This window comes from Labeo rohita, chromosome 9 (genome assembly GCF_022985175.1).
Source record: "Labeo rohita strain BAU-BD-2019 chromosome 9, IGBB_LRoh.1.0, whole genome shotgun sequence".
NCBI classification, from domain to species: domain Eukaryota; kingdom Metazoa; phylum Chordata; class Actinopteri; order Cypriniformes; family Cyprinidae; genus Labeo; species Labeo rohita.
In genome coordinates, this window is record NC_066877.1 from 25,464,696 (window position 1) to 25,481,293 (window position 16,598).

The 16,598-nt window shown below is 35.2% G+C and overlaps 1 protein-coding gene across 5 annotated transcripts in view; it reads right to left on the reverse strand.

Annotated features, from left to right (window-relative positions):
- Positions 1 to 16,598, reverse strand: part of sema5ba (sema domain, seven thrombospondin repeats (type 1 and type 1-like), transmembrane domain (TM) and short cytoplasmic domain, (semaphorin) 5Ba) — a 229,475-nt gene that overhangs the window by 121,302 nt on the left and 91,575 nt on the right. The window contains exon 1 of one of the 5 annotated variants that reach the window (XM_051118513.1): positions 5,569 to 5,724. The exons of the other annotated variants lie outside the window; for them this stretch is intronic. The gene's annotated coding sequence lies outside the window, so the exon portion shown is untranslated. Of the gene's footprint in view, positions 1 to 5,568; positions 5,725 to 16,598 lie in introns of those variants that run through there. 5 annotated transcript variants of the gene reach the window in all.

Below are 16,598 nucleotides of genomic sequence, written 5' to 3' on the forward strand. Positions count from 1 at the left end.
ATTCAAAAATTCATTTAAAAGTCATTTACACTAATGACCTATTTTCTTCAAAAGGTGAATTTCTGAAGCATATCCCAAGCAATATAATAAAAGTGATTTAAGTGAATGACAAAAAGAACCATAAAAGTATCATAAAAGTGATCTGTACTAATCATGTATTATATTTCAATGTAATCCAAAGTCGTACAGCCAGAACTTTGTCATTTGTCACTAAAACAAACTATTTTATGGCGTTTTTACATTCTTTTTGTAGCACAAAAGATCCATTTATTATCATTTCAGGGGAAGGAATGACTTGCTACTTTCTTCAAAATCCCAATTTTTGTGTTGAGGTTTAGAACGACATGAGGGTGAGCAAATGATGACAGAATTTACATTTTTGGGTGAGCTATCCCTTTAAGAGCATGAAGTGAGCTGGAGTATTGGATACTGGATAGGTGTTGTAAATCACATCGCAATAGTGATGACCTCTGGAGGCAAAGTTCAGGGGGCAGAGAAACATCTGCAGTTTTTTCCAGGGACAATGAAATGATGGACAGGAATGTGCGTCAGCATAAAAGCCAGGGTTGGGACTTCTGATGTGCTTGCACAAAAGTGCTATCCTCTGCTCCACACCGGCGTATCTATTAATAAAGTGCAACTCCTTAGCAAAGTGACTCGGGTCAAGAGGTCAGAAACTGATGGCTGCGGAACAGAGAGTAAGATGAGACCATCTCACAGCTTAGAGGACAAAATCTGAGCTAAAAGATAAAGAGACAAAAGCTTTTAGGGGTCTGTTATAAACCCTGATTAAAGAAGAATGTTTATTCCATGCTGCCACTCTGTTGAAAGTGCCATAAATTTCACACAATCTCTCTGACCCTTTCATGCCTTTGGTTGGTATAACTTGTTTAAAGTTCATTTAAAGTAGCAAGACCCATTACCACATGAGCCTGTTAGCGCAAAGTGCCATTCAGCAGGAACTGAACCCATTTCTACAGCATCAGTGTTGACAATTTACTCGATTTAACTGCTATCGCAATAACAACACATTTAACTCGTCAGAAACTAAACAAACCCTGACAGCGACCCTGAACTATTTAACTGCTAATTAAATTGATTGCAAGTGACTTTTAAAAGCGATCTAGCCAACTGGGCATTGATACAATATCCACTGAAGTAGAGTACAGTCACACACCAGGACACAACAGACCTCACAAGTATACAACAAAGATACTACACAACAGCAATGCTCAGAATCATAGCCCTACGAAATATCTTAAAACTGTTAAACTCAGTTGATACATAAGTCCATTTATAATCTAAATATTTATGGAACATTTAGGAATAAATTGTGAATCACCTAGTCTAACTACCCACCACAACAGTCAGGATTCAACACAAACACAAAATTAAAAAAAAAAAAAAATCCACTAGCAGCCAAAAGTTTTTGAACAGTAAGATATTAATGTTTTTTTAAAGAAGTCTTTTCTGCTTACCAAGCCTGCATTTATTTGATCCGAAGTACAGCAAAAACAGTATCATTTTGAAATATTTTTACCATTTAAATGAACTGATTTCTATTTGAATATATTTCAAAATGTAATTTATTCATGTGATTTCAAAGCTAAATTTTTAGTATCATTACTCCAGTCACATGATCCTTCAGAAATCATTCTAATATTCTGATTTGCTGCTAAAAAGAAAAAAAATTATTAGTATTATTATTATTATCATCATTATTATTATTATAATGTTTCGGGTTTCTTTGATGAATAGAAAGTTCAGAAGAACAGCATATATCTGAAACAGAAATCTTTTGTAATATTATAAATGTATTTATCATCACCTTTGATCAATTTAAGCATCCTCGCTAACTGAAAGTATTGATTTCTATAATTTCTTTCCCCAAGGAAAAAATCATTATAAATAATTACAAATGCTGATCTTCTGACCTTTCTATTCATCAAAGAATCCTGTAAAAAAATTTACTCTGTTTTAAATATGATAATAATAATAATAATAATAATAATAATAATAATAATAATAATAATAATAATAATAATAATAATAATAATAATAACAACAACAACAACTATTAATAATAATAATAATAATAATAATAATAATAATAATAAATGTTTCTTGAGCAGCAATTCAGCATAATTAGAAGGATCATGTGACACTGAAGTCTAGACTAATGATGCTGAAAATTTAGCTTTGATCACAGGAATAAGTTACATTTCAAAATATATTCAAATAGAAAAGAGTTATTTTAAATAGTAAAAATATTTTACAATTTTACTTTTAATTTTTTACGTTTTGCTGTACTTTGGATCATATAAATACAGGCTTTTTGAGCAGAAGAGACTTCTTTAAAAAAATATTAAAAAATCTTAAAAAAACATTTGACTGGTAGTGTATAAACAAAAAAATCCCAATTCTTATAGTGTGTTGCATTCATTTACATATATAAATATATTAGTCATGCTATTTCAAGATTATTTATGTGCTGTAATTCAGTGGAAATGGAATTTATTTCCATTGACAGTTAAGTAAGGCCAAAGAATTGTAAAACATCAACCACAAGCTATAAATCAACTGCTGTTTACAGCACTGGAGGCATCTAATTGATTACATTTAGGTCATATTAATCAACTCCATTCTCAAATTATGATGATAAAGGTCATATTACTTGACTATTTAGTTATCCAAGCTTTGTCTTAAGGGAATAGCTCACCCAAAAATAACATATTTGTCAGTTTACACACGTCGTTCAAAACCAACAAAAGACGATATTTTGAAGAATGCTGATAACCAATCAGTTTTCCCATTGACTTTCATTGTAGTTTTGATCATACAATTGAAGTCAATGGAAATTGTTTAGTTACCAACATTCTTCAAAACAAATCCTTTCTGTTCCACTGAAAAAAGAAGTGCATTCGCGTTTGTCAAAACATAAGGGTGAATAATTAATGAAAATCTTCATTTCTGGGTGGACTAAACCTTATAATAACAGCTGCAAACTAACTAGTAGTTGTCCAGTAAGATGTGCTAAGTCAAACAGCTTCACCCAAAATATTATGCTGGTTGCATTAAAATTTAACACCAAACTGGCTTAAACTACCCTGGATCTTCATTTAAATGCAATGCTCATTCTGTCTAAATGGCTGTTTCAAAAAACAATCATGTACTCCTTGTTGGATCCAATTGCTTCTTTGTTTCCGTCAATGTTCTGCTTCGAGTAACATGCACACGTGTCTCGTAACTTATCTGATTGTTTATAGCTAATTATTTGAGGGCGCTGAAGGTGAGAAGCAATAACGGATTTGGCGCCACCCTGAAGGTCCAGGTTCTGTGTGTTATTAATAAGACACCACTGCAGTCCTGATCCCATCAGCTTGAGGTGGACCAGGGCACTGACGTCCGCGGGGGAATTAGAACCCCTTCTGTCAGCCTGGGGTCACCAGTACGCGAAGGGGCAGACTGGATTCAATCAGGAACCCTGTCTAAATCACTCCAACACAAACAAACACACACACGCACATAAAACACCTTTCACTATCAATAAATCGGAGGCGGCAAACAAACAATACTTAGAAACATCTTGTAATGTGGACCAAAGCCACCACCGGAGCTCTTGTAATCAATCCTCTCAAGAATCTGGAAGTTGCACCATTGAAGTTTTTGGGATAAACAGCTTGAGGCACTAATAAATAAATCCTCAAAAAGCGCTCTATGCAGGTCATCTCCAGAGAGAGAAAGCTATGGGCTAATAGATGTGACAAAGCAGTATGAAGTGATGCTTCAGTCTGAATCTAATGGATGTGTCTTAGTCCGGCGTTTCAATCTTGCAGTGAGGTTTTTATCACAGGTGGAGAGTGACAATCCCAGCAATACAGGTGCTTATATATCCTGTGCACGTTTCTCAGACATTATATGGCAGTACTTAAGTCTGTATGTGTGCGAATGGGCATCTTGCCTCTGGCTCTAGTGGCTGGATGGGCTTTTGTTGCCGGAAGGTTTCCTGAGAGATGTCACCTTGAATGGAAAACCCAAAGAAAAGCATGAACATACCGCCACATTCATCTACTGCCTAAAATTCTAGAAATATGTCAGATTTTAGTGTTTGATTGATTTTACCATCTAGTTTAAGTATTCCAGTCACATCAGATTACCACTAGCTATGTTTCCATCACCCTGTTTTATGCCCATTTTGAAGCGTCGCATCAGAAACAAGTGTTGGAAACACCAAAACTAAGCTGGTTTTGAATTGTGTGAAAAAGGGAATAATTGGACATAGAAATGCATTTTGCAAATGAATTCCTTCACATGCACCAAAAGTCATGTGACTGTGTTGTGAGATGGGATAAATTGACTAACTAGCAGACTGATCTCATTGCACAGCATCTGAAATGTTGTTATGGTCATTCTAAAATGCCTGAGACAAGACTATGTCTGTACAATGCTGTTGTACTGTTTTTTTTTTTAAAAACAAGGGACAGTTTTCATCAACAAAGAGTTTTACATACTTGCTGTTTACCTGGAATATTCTTTTAAAGCTGTACCTAGACAGGAAAGTTTAAAACCTTTGTTTTAGAACAATGGTTTCATGTTACATGACTTTGGTGTTGTCTGAGATGCATCAGATTCAGGACACAATACTGTTTACACAACAAATACAATGCAGCCATACGTATGTAAGCCCCAAGAGATCAAGTATGATTTTCTTGTTTTGTTGGGACCATGACTTAACACGTAATCAAGACTTTTTTTTTCTCTTTTCTCTGTTGCCAAGGTATCAGAAATTTTCTTTAGACCTAGACTTCAAATGTTGTTTCCGAGACCTAGACTTCAAATGTTGTTTTTTCAGGATCTTAATTAAAAATAAATAAATCAATAAATAAGTAAATAAAAAAATTACAGGACACCTACAGTGAATCTTTTCAGTTTCTGCTATAATTATGACAAAGCTGCTTGTTTTTAATAAACAGAAAATATAAAAAGCAAAAAAAAACAGAAACGATAGTTATAAAATAATAGTTAAAAAGTTTGATTTTATGCATTTTAGCATTCATTTATTAATAATGATATTAGTGCTACTAATAATAACAATTAATTTGAATAATTTTAGAACATCCTCTAGTCCCACTGAGAGTTTCCACATGTTTATAATTTTTACCAGATGGTGTTTAAATAGTTTACCAGAGAAGTTGTGAGCAGAATACAAATTCCTTTATTTTCTGTAAATATAACCGAGACAATAAAATGGAAAAATTACATTACATGGCCTCTTAGGGCTTTTGTATGTACCTGTTAAATTAATCCTGTTTACATCGGTTACACAGTGCTGTCCACTTGGATTAGATCGCTAGAGATCGATATTAGGCATAAATGGGACCTTACTGAAAGGCACAGATTGAAAAATGACTGAAAGTGAACAACTGATCATTAAGTGCAGTCAAACAAAATATGAAAATTGTAAATGACTTCAAATGGATTTTAGATTAGCTTGAATTATTCTTTAGTATACAAAAATGGGGTGGAAGTGAGAAGAAGCAGTTAATTCAATTATAAATGGTCACTTACCGCAGAGAGCTAGAGGAGGTGATGGATCACTGGTGCAGATGAAAAACTGCCAGGAAGTAAATGGTGCACGGTTACCCTGATTTCTATAATCACACATACACGCTTTGCGGTTCTGTAATAAACCGCTATGAAAGCTGGGTGGATCTTCACTGCTGCTAGACAGGATGTTTTTAGTATGACGAGGTTGCTCGGACTAAAAACAATGACTCTCTAGGAGAGGTTCAAATATCTAGATTGGATGCATGGCAAACAAAACAGCAAGAAACTGAGTTCAGGATCTCACTGCGGGAAAGGAATGATCGAAACATGGCTCAGTAATTAGCTGACGGGGAGCTAATGGGCAAAGCTACAAATAGTCACACAAGACTCGTTCCTGTCTCTATCACAGCTGCTTGTTGATACTTCTAATACCATTACTACTGAGACATCACAGTTGGAAAACAAACCTCCTTAAAGTCCAAGAGAAACACTAACAGAAGACAAATTTGAACAGTTATGCATCGAAAACAAAAGCCTCACTGATGGCAGCATTATATGTGTTGTTTTTGTACATTTACATTTACATATGCATTCGAAGTATAGACTTTATCGTTATTCTAGAGGTTGCGTTAAACGAAAATTGTCCGTCATTGATGGAATTTTTTTTAATCAGTAACTAAAAAAATATGAAGGCCGTGTGTCATTTTGACAGATTACACTGAGGGTGATCTATTGTAAAATTGTACTCCTGTCCAGTTGGTGGTGAGTGTGCTCCAGTCTGGCAGCAGAGCAGGGATACAGAACAAAACGAATCTGTCACAAATGTTTTCCTATGCGTTTCATTATGCACAGGCGAGTACCATAGACTGTAAAAAATATGGACGTAGTGTCCGTAACATCACCCGTAGGTTTCTGAAGAGCATTTTTGAAGCACTTAATGGGCAGGAGTCGGCCGTCGCTATCTTCGAATCGCGTCATTGCACATCACTCCCGGATAATCGAAAATGGGCAAAGGGGCGGGACCTGGGTGGAGCTGGTTGCTGAAACCACGCCCACCTAGCACAACAGTGGTGACAACAGTGGCAATCCACCTGTCACTCAAGTGGCCACGCCCTAAATTATGCAGAACTTTAAGGCTTAATATAGTTTAAACAGATGAGTCACAGTTGGCATGAAGGGCAAAATTAGCTATATGGACCAAAACCACTTTTTGTACCAGGCTGTAAACATATTTATTCTGCTGTAAAATTGGGCATTTTAACAAGTCTATGGGATTGACTCCCTTTTGGAGCCAGTCTCCAGTGGCCTGTCGATGAATTGCAGTTTAAGTCACTTCTGTGGGGGTTTCAATAGAGAGAGCGGGAGGTTGCCGCTTGGCGAGTACACAGAAGCCACAACAATCTAGCACGACACATTAAAGAGCGCCAAAATGGTATTATTGCTTGAATTTCCTAATGAAATGGACAGAAATTGAAATCTGAGATTTTGTTTCATATCAAAAGTAACACAAAGCTTAGCCTATTGCTATTTATTGGAAGGAAGACGTACTATGTACTGGTCATTCATCAACTGAAAACAGCATAGACCAAAAGATCGATTGTGATTTAAAAACTGACATTGGTTCATTAAAATGAGAATCTATTAAAATAGAGAAATCGATTTTTTTTTGTCGTTGTTGTTTACCCAGCCCTAGTGTATTTTGTTGTTTTTAAACACTGCGCTCTCATCCTGTAGGTTCATGATTAAAAATTAAAATGCGAACAAAAATAAAAGCAATTAAATGTGTTATTCTAATTAAAATATGAAAATTAAAATGACGGGTAATGATAGATTATGACAGAATTTTTACGACCCTGTCCGTCAAAATAATGGACAATGTTAAAGTCTAACGCAACCTCTGCGTCATTTACAGGGAATCGAACCCACAAATGTATTGCGCAAACTGATCTAAAATATCTTGATAAAACATGGTAAAGTGAGGAGCAAGTAGATGACATTACAATAACGCATGGGTGCTTGTCTTTGCAAGGCTCTTTGTCAGGCTACATTGATCAGGAATGAGCATGCAGCTGTAGGCGTGCAGAGGCTCCAAACCTCAGCCTCTCAAGCCTGCTTATTTCATTTAGTCTAAGAGCTTTCATTAGTCATCACCATCAGCTTTAATAAAATCTCCCTCCAGATGGTAGAAGAGAAGGCGGTGCCACTAAAGTGTGCCTTTCATTTGTTGGTGAATGGTAAAAGTGAAAATCTATTGTGGAAATCACTCGCAAGTTCTGAATTAAATGAAGATAAAGTGACGGTAATAAAATGGGTTTTAGTACAGTCTGCCACAAAAGCACAGCCTACAACATTTCAACATACACCATAAATCAGTGGTTCGCAAAGGATCATGACCTAAAAATTGACCATCTGGAGTAAAACAAATGCTATTATCAAATAAAAAAACTATACACATATGCATTAGCAAAGCAAATTAAATAGACTTATCTTTCATATGAATTAACAAAGTTAAAATACACTACTGTTCAAAGGTTTAAGGGCTATTTTTTTTAAATATAAAAAAATAGATTAAAGAAAATTAACACATCTATTGAGCAAGGATGCATAAAACGGATCAAAAGTGTCAATAAAGACATTTATAATTATATTTCTATTCCAAATAAATGGTTTCCATGAAAATATTAAATAGCATCACTGTTTTCAACATTGTCAATAAAAAGAAATGTTACTTGAGCACCAAATCAGCATTTTAAAATGATTTCTGAATGACTTATATATTTTTTAATATACTTTAAAATATAATTTATTTTTGTGATGCAAAGCTGAATTTTCATATAATTTATTTTTGTGATGCAAAGCTGAATTTACATCAGCTGTTACTCCAGTCTTGTGCGCCACATGATCCTTCAGAAATTATTCTAATATGTTGATTTATTATCAGTAATATTTTTTAGAACCTGTGATACTTTTTTTTAGGATTCTTTGATCAATAAAGGGTTAAAATGAACAGAATTTATTTAAAATAGAAAGGTTTCCTAACAATATACACTACTTTTCAAAAGTTTGGGGTCAGTTAAATTAATGAAGTGATAGCATAGATTTACATTTTTAGAAAAGATTTATATTTTGAATAAATACTGTTCTTTTTAACTTGTTATTCATCAAAGAACCCTAAAAAAAAAAAAAAAAAAAAAAAAAGAAAAGAAAAGAATCACAGGTTCCAAAAAATATTTGTCAGCACAACTGTTTGCAACATCGAAAATTCTAATAATAAATCTGCATTTTAGAATGATTTCTGAAGGATCATGTGATACTTATAAATGGAGTAACAGCTGATGAAAATTCAGCTTTGCATCACTGGAATAAATAATATTTTAAAGTATATTAAAATAAAAACCAATATTTTTAATATTGTACTAACATTTTGAAGTATTAGTGTTTTTTCTGTATTTTTGATCAAATAAATGCAGTTTTGAAATAATTTTTCACCAACAACAACAAAAGTACAATAAACTATTTTGGTTGGACCCCCACTGGATGCCCAATGTAAAATCTGGGTCCTGAAGCAAAACCACTGTCCAATAGATCACTTTGAAAGATTTAGATATTCAACATTTTCTATCAGCTGGGAGCATGAGAAATGCTGGAGGGGGTTATAATGTTTCCTGCCGAGTGGAAACCATTTAATCTGTCTTTCCCAAAAGTCTGCAAACCACTTACTCATTCTAAACATCAAAGTACGATGATGTGCAGAGTACCGAAAACATGATGAAAGAAAAACACTGACCAAATAATTAATCAAGATCTCCAAATATGCTGGCCAGGCATGCTGAAAAGATGATGCTGGTTTATGCGGATTAGATGTTATTTTAGCAGGTGGACCTGCATAATCATGCTTTCCAATAGCTGGTTGCTAGTAAAGCTAACTGACCCAGAAGTGCTGCCAGCTGCATCAATAAAGCATAGTATAAAACCAATGTTTTTTATCAGCTTGTGTGGGTTTGCTCATATCATGATTTAAGATTAATTTCACACACAGTCAGCCTGCCTCTGTAATATTAAACATTTGCTATACAAATCAGGCCATTGAGGGTAAAAGGATAATTTTTGTGGCGCATGAACTTTCCAAAGGTGATCAGCCTAATGCTAGGGCTAATTACTCTGGCTCTTTGAAAGCACAGTGGATTTTAAATGTGAGGCAGCGTTTTCACCCTATGAGGAAGACAGATAAACTTAGCGAGCAGACTTTACTTCAGTAGCTATGGCTGCCATGCCTCCTTTTCTGACCCTCCTCTCTGCTCCCTTCATTTCTAAGAAGCTGCTGTCTGAGAGCGCACGGCTCTTTGAGAACCTCCACCTTCTAAGAATGCTCTGGCTCCTTTCATTTCTTCCTTCAGAAGCCCACAGTCTTTTTTTGGTCTTTCGCTCTCTGGCTTTCTTCTTGTCCCCTCCTGGTCCCCGCTGAGGAACAGTGAATTGATCTGCAGCGCTAAGCCAAGTATACATCCACAAGCACAGACGCACACACGCACGCACACCCTTCCTGTGGTTTGCCAGTGATTGTATTCACACGCACACAGAGCAATCTTCAAAATGAAAACCGTAACAGGATTACTCCAAGACACAGCATTGTGTGACAGACATTGGACAAACGAAAAAATATTGCATTTCCTGATATTTCTCCTTTTCAAGCAATGCTGCCAATCTTCTGGGTAGAATAGCAACTTGAGCTGTCAAAAGAACACTGAAATAAGTGCAATACTCAGAAGATGGAAGAGTTTCTTTCAATTCATTTTGACATAATGAAAATGACGACAACAGTCTTCAAAGACTATACTAACATCAGCTGTGAAAACCACATTCCCAAATTTCTGTCAACCTGGGCTTATTGTTGTTTCTTTTAAAGTAATAGTTCACCCCTCAAAAATGTGTCAAGATTTACTCACCCATGTTGTATCAAACCTGCATGGTATTATTTTTTTTTCTGTGCACAACAAAAGAACATTTCTAAAGAGCTCCAGAAAGCACAAAAAAAAAAAAAATCACAACTGAAGCAACATAAATGTGGTCCACACTACTCGTATGCTTCATTTCAAGTTTTCAAAAGCTATACGATAGCTTTGCATGAAGAAAAGACTGACATTTAAGTCAAGATTTACTGATAATGTTTCTCCATTCCACATGTTTAAACTGCCATGTCACGTTTGGTTACACCAACGGCATTCAACACGTTAGAAGCTGTTGCCCCCATCAAATTGAAAAAAGTTAGAGAAAAACGTATTGCGCCATGGTACAACAATACCCATTCCCTCAAGAAAGAAACTCGCAATCTTGAGCGCAAATGGAGAAAAACTAACTTGGAAGTTTTTAGAATTGCATGGAAAAACGGTATGTCCAGATACAGACAGGCTTTAAAAGCTGCTAGGGCCGAGCATATCCGCAAACTCATAGAAAATAACCAAAACAATCCAAGGTTTTTATTTAGCACAGTGGCTAGATTAACAAATAACCAGACGCCACCTGATCTAAATATTCCTTTACAGTTTAATAGTAATGACTTTATGAATTTCTTCACTGATAAAATAGATAACATCAGAAATACAATAACCAGTGTAGATTATACTGCGTCTAATATGTCAACTTCTTTTGTCACACCCAAAGAAAAACTGCAGTACTTTACCGCTATAGGACAGGAAGAGTTAAATAAACTCATCACTGTGTCTAAACCAACAACATGCCTATTAGATCCTGTACCCACTAAATTACTAAAAGAACTGTTACCTGTGGCAGAAGAACCGCTTCTCAATATTATCAACTCATCGTTATCTTTAGGTCACGTCCCTAAACCATTCAAGCTGGTGGTTATTAAGCCTCTTATTAAGAAACCACAACTAGACCCTAGTGAACTGGCAAATTACAGACCCATTTCTAATCTTCCATTTATGTCTAAAATTTTAGAGAAAGTTATATCTGCTCAACTGTGCTCATTCTTGCAAAAAAATGATATCTATGAGGAATTTCAGTCAGGTTTCAGGCCCCATCACAGCACAGAAACTGCACTTGTTAAAATCACTAATGACTTGCTTCTTGGGTCAGACCAAGGCTGCATCTCATTGCTAGTTTTACTTGATCTTAGTGCTGCGTTCGACACTATAGATCATGACATACTAATAGATCGACTACAAAATTATGCAGGTATCCAAGGGCAGGCTTTAAGATGGTTTAGATCCTACCTGTCCGATCGCTACCACTTTGTTTATTTAAATGGGGAGTCATCTCAGTTATCACCAGTAAAGTATGGAGTGCCACAAGGATCTGTCCTAGGTCCTCTACTATTTTCAATATACATGCTGCCACTTGGTAATATTATTAGAAAACACGGGATTAGTTTCCATTGTTATGCTGATGATACTCAACTATATATCTCAACAAGACCAGATGAAACTTCTGAATTATCGAAGTTAACAGAGTGTGTTAAAAATGTAAAAGATTGGATGACCAATAATTTTCTGCTATTAAATTCAGATAAGACAGAGATATTACTTATTGGACCTAAAAACAATACACAGAATCTTTTGACTTACAATTTACAACTAGACGAATGTACTGTTATTTCCACTACAGTCAAAAGCCTGGGTGTTATATTAGACAGCAGCTTGTCTTTTGAAAATCATATTTCTCATGTTACAAAAACAGCATTCTTCCATCTTAGAAACATTGCCAAGCTGCGAAACATGTTACCTGTTTCTGATGCAGAAAAGCTAGTTCACGCATTCATGACCTCTAGACTGGACTATTGTAATGCACTACTAGGTGGTTGTCCTGCATCTTCAATAAACAAGCTACAGATAGTCCAAAATGCAGCTGCTAGAGTCCTTACCAGGTCAAGAAAATATGATCATATTACCCCAATTTTAAAGTCTCTACACTGGCTACCTATTAGGTTCCGCATCAGCTACAAAATAGTACTTCTTACCTATAAGGCACTTAACGGTTTAGCTCCTGCGTACCTAACTAGTTTTCTACCACGCTACAATCCGTCATGCTCCCTAAGGTCACAAAACTCTGGACTGTTGGTAGTACCTAGGATAGCAAAGTCCACTAAAGGAGGTAGAGCTTTTTCGCATTTGGCACCCAAACTCTGGAACAGCCTTCCTGATAACGTTTGGGGTTCAGACACACTCTCTCTGTTTAAATCTAGATTAAAGACACATCTTTTTAGCCAAGCATTCGAATAATGCATCTCATAAACTTTTCCTGCAGCTATATCTGATCAAATGTTCATTATTAATCTTTTAGCTCTGGTTTAACAAATCTTCCTTTTCTTAGTTTGAACAGCAGCTACGCTAATTATGTTCCTATTTGTTCTCTGTTTTTGCCATGGGATTGACATCCCATGGTAACTAGAAATTCACAAGCTCCAGTGTGGATCCAGAACACTTAAGAAGAGATGATGCCAACCCCACAGAGGACTTCAGATGATGCCAACCCTGAAACAACATACAGCACTACCGAATTCTGCTACTAATTTATAGTGTTCTTTGTCTGTTTAATTACGTCATTAATTGATCTCTACCACACATCTCTGCCATATGTACATCAAGCTACTACTACATATATTGTAAAAATGTCAATTTGGTGTAAAGCTGCTTTGCAACGATATGCATCGTGAAAAGCGCTATACAAATAAATTTGAATTGAAAATTGAATTGAATTATTTCTGAATTGATTTTCAAAGGACAATGACTTAAATAACTTGGGTCGGTTCCTCACAAAAAGCTATCGTGTGACCTTATAAGACGCAGAATATTTTTGCTATTTTCTTCTTAGAGAATAATAAACATGATCATTATGAATGGCCACTGTAATGATCAGGGTCAGAAATTAGCAAGGGTTTGTGGCAAAAATGCCCCAAAAAGAACAAAAATGCCCCATAACTTCGAGACGAAGCGGCAAATATTGCTCCTGCACAACTAAACAACATATTTCAGATGACGGGATTAAAATTAAATGTGAAAATGAATGAAAAGGATTTTATAATTAATTATAATTAATTCGCTCACACTGCATCAGATTGCTTTTAAACACTGTTTTGTGCAGCGTTGAGCCTTATAACCAACCAAACGCGTTTCTATTTAACTATTGGCCAATCAGAGGCGCTTAGATTAGTCAGCACTGAAAACGTACTAATCAGAGGTCAAACGCTGGAGCTGTTGTTTACTGTGCACACTCACAAATTCCCTCATCATAAACAACACAGTGCAGATAAAAGGTTCCTCACAACGATGCCATAGAAGAACCATTTTGGTTCCACAAAGAACCATTCAGTCAAAGGTTCTTCAAAGAACCATCTCTTTCTTACCTTTTCATAATCTGAAGAACCTTCTTTTGCCACAAAGAATCTTTTGTGAAACAGAAAGGTTCTTCAGATGTTAAAGGTTCTTTATGGAACCATTTAAACAAAAAAGGTTCTTCTATGGCATAGTAAAGCACCTGGATTTACAATGTAAATAAAAGATTTTGTAGCCTCAGTGATTATAACAGGAGTTTTTGCATAATTTGTGCTAGACTTTGTTAACGTCATGGACCAACATGTTTGTCTGTGAAGTCAGAATGTGATGTACCCAAAACAAAACAAAAACATTATATATTGTTTTCTATATCGATATTAATAATCATTATTACAATATGAAGAGCAATAGTCTACAATGATTTTTGTCATAATATTGCAGCCCTACGAGCTTCTGTTTTTACATGTATAATTTAGATCCAGTCTATTGACAACAATTTAAAATATTGATTAAAGTAAATGGGTAAATGTAAGTATTTGACATTAAATACAACATAGTATGTTTTTTATAATAATAAAAATAATAATAATAATAATTTATAATAATAAGATGATTATAAAAATTGCCCTCACAAATGTAAAAAAAAAAAAAAAAAAAGCCCCTGGAAATCAGTTCCGGGGGCCAAATATTGCCCCTTAACAGAAAATTTCATTTCTGACCCTGGCAATGATTCTTAAAAAAATCTTTTTCTTGTTCTCCATACAGAAAATCATGAGAGCAAGCAAATAAATGACATACATTTCATTTTTGGGTAAAGTATTCCTTTAATGAAGCCTTTAATTTTAAAGGTCTTCTTTTATGACTAAAAGGAGCATACACTTTAAAATAAAGGTGCTTTAAAAGGTTCTTTACAGCTTTTTTTGACCAAAAGCGTTCTTCTATGGCATCGTGAAGCACCTTTATTTTTAAGAGTGTAGGGGAAGAAACTGAAAACACATTTAACCAAGCATAACACATTTCATTTCATCTTTTGAATGGAACTTTTGTTCTTGTTTTCCCTGCACTTACAGGCATAGTTCTTCATAGACAGTTTGAGGTTCACCACTAACCACTGACACCTGAAAAGCTCCACTCAATGTCGAAATCTCAGTGAAGAGGGGCTAAAACACTTTAGGTGAACAACTGCTCTCCCAGGCAGGGTAATATTTTACATGGCAGTTAAATCAAAACAGTCAGACGGGTACATTGTCAGAGGATTTATGTAGTCTGGACAGGTCTCTACTGCTCAGCCAAATGAAAGAATGCAAAAGAATAAGACAGGCGGCATGAAAACATATGGGTGAAATAATTAATAGCGAGTTTTTTTTTTTAAATAGCGAACATATAATTTGTGGAGAACCACCCAGCTTTGTGGTTAATTCAGCCGTGAAGAACATTAGGAATCTTTATCTGTGTTTAGCAGCTGTCATTTACAAACTCTACATATACGTCTGACAACCCAACTGACTGCTGTCATCCATCAAAGGCATAATTGTCATTATGGCATGGTCCTTGGGGAGTTTTATGTAATTTTGCTGGAGAAATGACAAATTAGGGAAGTTGTCAGTTTGTTAGGAGCATCTTAATTATGTGTCATTTCACTCAGCAATGCCAAAAGAAATATGAACAGCACTTTGAGAATCAATAATTCTTTGGAGGCCGCATATCATGCGAGGCTTGTCATTTATGGCATATTTTACAACGGAGAACAAAGGAAAATTAATTTTACAAGGAATAAGATCCGTCTTAACGACGGCTGCTACCGTAACTTGGATGGAAAGTACATCACAATAATTTACTATAGTTCGGTTTAATTAGGAGGAAAAAAATACATCCACTGAATTCCTTTTTAATTGGTATACGACTTCACAACATGATTTCTTGTTACCAAAGTCCTGAAGCATGACTGGGCTTTGTACCAGGAAATGAAAAGCAGCTGATAATCATAGCAGACTCTAAATAGAATAACAGAACTGATACTGGATAAGCTTGTTAGAATTATCATTTCATCTTTCCCTTTGTAAGATTAAAAAAAAAAAAGGCAGCTGTAGATTTTGGGGTGATTTTATTTCAGGTTAATGTCAGGTTTATCAGATTTTTTTATCATTATTATTATTTTATATTCTAATGTTCAAATTTTTATCTTAAGTGACTGAATCAGAAGATCTTATTCTCTTTTGTCACATTATGTTCACATATTTAATTTGAACCAAACAATTTACTGGTGCATATAGTAACCTGCCTTTCCTCAAAGAAATTTCCTTTTTTGGAAAATTGTTGCAGAGTAATCGTGTTAGCCAATCGTTAGACATTGTTTAACAAACTCATCTGGCAGAACTCTCATGACACTGTATGTAATGCCCATTTTTCATAATCCATACTGCTAATTCTGGTGAATAAAATCAATTCCTGCCATATATGTATAGTATACACGCGCACACACAGTGTGAGTACAGTATGTGAGGATAAAAATCAATATGTGCTTGAAAATCTAATTCAACACAAGTTCACTTTGTCAAACAACATTTTGGATCATCTGGCAACTAATTGTCTGACTATTTTTTTATATACATGTATATAGGATACACACACACACACACACACACACACACACACAGGATTCGAACAAATGACTGCAGAAGATTTATCTAAACCAAGATATAAATTATAGATGAGCAATGAGGGCAAATGGAAAATAGAAAAACAAAATGCAGTGTTGTT